Source organism: Pan troglodytes, chromosome 23 (assembly GCF_028858775.2).
Source record: "Pan troglodytes isolate AG18354 chromosome 23, NHGRI_mPanTro3-v2.0_pri, whole genome shotgun sequence".
Classification (NCBI taxonomy): domain Eukaryota; kingdom Metazoa; phylum Chordata; class Mammalia; order Primates; family Hominidae; genus Pan; species Pan troglodytes.
The window spans coordinates 22,756,341-22,760,945 of record NC_086016.1 but is presented as its reverse complement, the minus strand read 5'-3'; positions in this window follow the sequence as shown (position 1 = coordinate 22,760,945).

The following is a 4,605-nucleotide window of genomic DNA, read 5'->3' as shown; positions in this document are numbered from 1 at the left end:
AGTTTGCTCATCTCATCAGTGAAATGGGGAATGTACACTTCCCTCACAGGGTGGCTGTGAGATTAAAGTAAGAAGACACCTTTGGAAATGCTAGTTTGCTGCAGATTTGGCTAGTGCCTGGAATTGAGCAGGTACTCAGTCCTTATTTCCTGTTTCAGGTGATAACCAGAGAGAAAGCCTCTACTTCAGGAGACCACATCTCATTGTGCCTTTTGTCTTCTTCCAAAAAGGCTTCTCTGATTTTGCCCCTAATTAGGAGGGCATGCCTGGAGAGCCCCTTAACAGCATCTGGGCAGGGCTTGCCACCAGGGGGCAGAGGCTTTTGAACCATCACTGCTTTGTCAGAGCCTGTAGCGAATGTTCAAAGCCCAAATCTTGTTCCAAATCCCATTCCCTCCAGGACCCTTGCCCTCAGTGGGGATTTAGAAATGGCCCCATGCTGTATGTCACGTCCTTGGCTCTGTGTAAGTCAGCGACAGCCTGCATGTTAATGCCTAAACTTCTGCTTTCTCAAGATTCCTCAAACCATCTGTCATTCAGGTGCCTTCCTTGTACCCCGAAAGGATGATTTTCATCAGGGCTCACAGTATCTGTTAATGCCTCATGAAGGCATCCAATTGGAAGAAGCAAGAGAAGAGATGCGTTAGAGGGCTCGGAAGGGATCAACATGGAATGGAAAGTTTAATAACTCAGAAAATAGGAGTTTTTAGGAAAGCGGCTAAACAGCTTTAAGAAAAAGTAAATGAGGTCAAACCTGTTCACCCAGGCCCTTGTGCATTAAGTAGCTCAAATAGAGGGCAACTGATTAACCATTTGACACTTCACACACCTGCAAAGTTGACCTGACCAGGCTGGCTCCAGCCAATTTTGCAATCATTTTCTCTCTCCCCCCATTCCCTATTTCACCATCAGCCCCCCTCTCCCACTTCAGGCTCCTTGGCCACCTCCCTCCTCTCCACTTACACAACCTGAATTCATCTGTACCAAAATATTCACCCCTCTCTGACTTCTTTTTTTGGGTTTTATGAGGCAGGTGGTCTGAGAAATTGCTTATGACTGTTGGTCCTAATTATGAAGCTAATTCATTCAGACTATAGAATACTTAGAAAACACAAAGTGCAAGGAAAAAACAATCCCTTATTACCCGACCTCCCTTTAGCGTTTTTTAAATATACTAGCCCAGTCCTTTTCCCACACATATATAGAGGTGTGTGGGTGTGTGGGGGTGTTTATCTTTACGAAAATACTTTCAAATCCTTTTATAGCCTTTCTCCCCTTTTACTTAGTAGTGTGCTTTCAGCATTTTTAGGTGTTCATAAATATTGTTCTCTGCAGTTTTTAAATGGTTGCATACTGTTTCACCACATGGGGAGAGTGCTGTAACTGACTGATGGATTCTTTGTTTGGGGACCTTTTCCTGCTTTTGTGACCCACCCCACTATGGTATAGCGCTCATTCTTGTACCTTCTTTTGGAAGTCCCTGAACTCTCCAGCTTGGTCTTGTGTATCTGCAAGGGCCCTGTTTCCCAGTTCTCTTCTCTGGGCCGCTGAAGAATTAGTCTCTACCTCCACGGTTCTGTTTTTTGCATCTGTGATGCTGGCTTATCTGTGCCTCCCTGGAAAGAATGAGCAGGGCCCACTGCCTACTGCCTGGTCATAGTTATGCTCAAGAACATGGTCCTTGAATTGAATAGGGAAAATGTCCAATCCAGGGCTACCCACCAATGAGAGCCAAGCACAGGAGCCTGAGCCACCAGCAATGAAAGTCAAAGCTGAGGGAGAGGGAGCGGCCATCCATTGTTATCATTCATAACGGGTGCTTGGGAAAACCCCCAGAAGCAGTGTCAGGGCTCTCACTATTTATTTTTAGTTGTGTGTAGATGTTCATGCTTTATGAGTGTGCTAGACATATTTCAGGGTGACTGCCACCCACACTCTTGGTGGGGAACGGTTTGGGGCCCTTCACATTCCCTGTTGCCCAAAGTGGTTATATGCTGGGTAATGGAATACAGATGCCCATCTGGTCAAGTCCACCTAGATCTGAGTGTGTTGGGGAAATGCATATTGTAAATGACCCCAAAATCTACAACTTTGGGGGCCTGGTTAAAAAAAAAGGTCTCCCAGCCAGTCAGACTGCTTTCTGGGGAATTTGCACTGAGAACCACAGTGGTGAGTGCAGCAGCAACAGGCATGTGTAAGCTGAGTATTTGGAGCACAGAAACTATGGCTGAGTAAAGGAACTTTGTCCCTGAAGAGTGGCGGGAGCTGTCCTGAGGAGGGTGGTCTAAGTCACAAAGGTTTTCCAGTTCTGGTCCTTGCAAGGCATAGCTCTGCTGTGATCCTCACTCATGGGTTGCCCTGAAATCCCACAGTGTCTTTTTGTATCCTTTCTCCATCCTCCCCACTTCTCCCCACACACTGGAGCTAGTTGTTGGGGCTCTGCTTACTGCGATTATCCAGCTATCATCCAAGAGGATGGCACATTGGCTAGTGCTTCCACTGCTGAGAGGGTCACAGCAGTGCCTTGGGCAGAGTCAGGAGAAGAGGAGTATTCCTGTTTTGTACCGGAGTGCTTTCCAGGGTGAAGAGCTGAAGGAGCTGCTCTGAGTAGGACACGGCTCTGAGGTTCCTTTGGAGACCCCAATTCACAGCCTGGGCATTCCTAGCTAGGCAGCCCCATTTTCTAGTTTTGTGTCTCCATGGCCTAGTGTTGGGAGACAGAAGGTGGGGACACTGTGTTGAAGGACACAGCAGACTGACTTATCATGGGCTTCCTGAAGCCAGGGCCACCCCTTTGTATCCAGGTCTAGTTCTGATGCCACTTGAAAAAGCCCCCCAAGTGCTTTTGCTGTTGGCGCCCCGCATCCCTCTGCTGCCTGGTAGCTGACATTCTGACGCTGCCTGCAGATGCGCTCCCGGCATGTTGTCAGCAGGGCCCTGGGCTTAGCAGTCCTCTTCCTGAAGCTGTGAGAGCATTGAGGGGTGCACAGCTGGGGCCCTGCCAGCTCCAGGAAGAGGTGCAGGCAGTGCTGAGTGTGGCGGGAGCTGTGGAAGAGTTATTCCAGTCCTCTTTAGGAGAGGGTGGTGGTGGCGGCCAGTAGAGGGACTGTTTGAAATCCAGCAGACACCTTTTTCCCAGACTGAAAATCTGGGGACCAGACTGAGAGTCTGGAGAAACTGAGGTATCCTAGGTCCAGAAATGAAGCGTAAAATAATAGCAACAGTAATTGCTGTGAAATGTATGCTGTGAGAAGGAATGAGGCACTTACTGGTTCAAGTGATGGTCCTTTTATTGGAACTCACTCTAAGCTGCGGTTCACTGAGCCTCTGGACTTCTCAGAGGGAGTGTTGCCACGAAGCTGCCCTCTTTAAAAAAAAAAATGCCCAACACTCAGCCTATTTCCATTATCTCCAAAACCGGAGGGAAGGAAAGAGCGGTCAGAGTAATTACAGGGAGAACATTTCCAGGCAAGTAATCTGATCTTGCCTTTTAATTTTTTTCCCCTCTAGAAAACAGAAGGCAAATACTAGCACTTATATTTACTTATAAGCATTTCTATTAGATGCTGCCTTGAATCTAGGTGGGGCTGAAAACAGTGTCTATTCCTGTGGCTGTGGGCATGGCTGGCCTAGGGCAGGCTGCAGGGCTCCCTCGCTGCCTTTCCGTTTGGGTGCTGCTTCTGTGCTGTCCTTCGCTTGAGAGTGAGGCGGAATGCAGGTGAGAGGGTGGCAGGACTCAGGTGCTATCCCTACCTTTTCTGGGAGGAGTGGAGGATGGAGGCAAAGAAATGAGCGATAGGAGAGGAGGAGCAGAATAGAAGGGCAGGAAGTGGGGTCTTTTGGGCTTTCCTGGTTCCAAGCATGGCATAGGGTGAAAGAGCCATGGACATCCTGAAAGTGATAAGGTCTTCCCTGGGGTTTCAGTGGTCATGGATAAGAGAAGCTGGGGATTGTACAAATTCAGGTGGGGAAAGGATAAGCAGTAGAAGGCATGGGCTTGTTGGTTATAGAAAAAAAAGTATAGATAACCTAAATATTCATTAATATTGGAATAAATAAAATGTAGTGTAATCCTATGATGGAATACTGTGCAGCTATATAAAGAAGAAAAATGGGAACTATATTTGATCTCAAAAACTTTGAGGAGGAAAACTGAGGAACATAACTCAATGAAAGGGATGATAATGTTTACGTAAAAAATGCTGAAAAATAATGTATATTTGTCAGTGGTTACATATATCTGGATATAAAAGCAGTTTTTTTTTTTTTTTTTTTTTTTTTTAAGTCTGGAGAGCTCTATCCTTAAATCACAGTAGTGCTGATCTCTGGAAAAATGAGGGGAAGCAGGGTTAGTGGTAGTAGTCAGAAGAGATAAAAGACTTAAAATACTGTAATTTTTAAAACATTTAAGTAAATATTCTAATCTAAGTAAATAGTAGCGTGTTTAAAATATTTTTGAGTTATGGTTTAGGAGTTCTCTAAGGAAGCAGCTTCAACATTTAGTAATGAGGGAATTAGGCAGCAGCTTAGAAGCAGCCACCCATCCCTGGGGCTCAGTAGGTAAACGTCTCAACCTAGGACAATCAGGCAGTCTAGTGACACAGC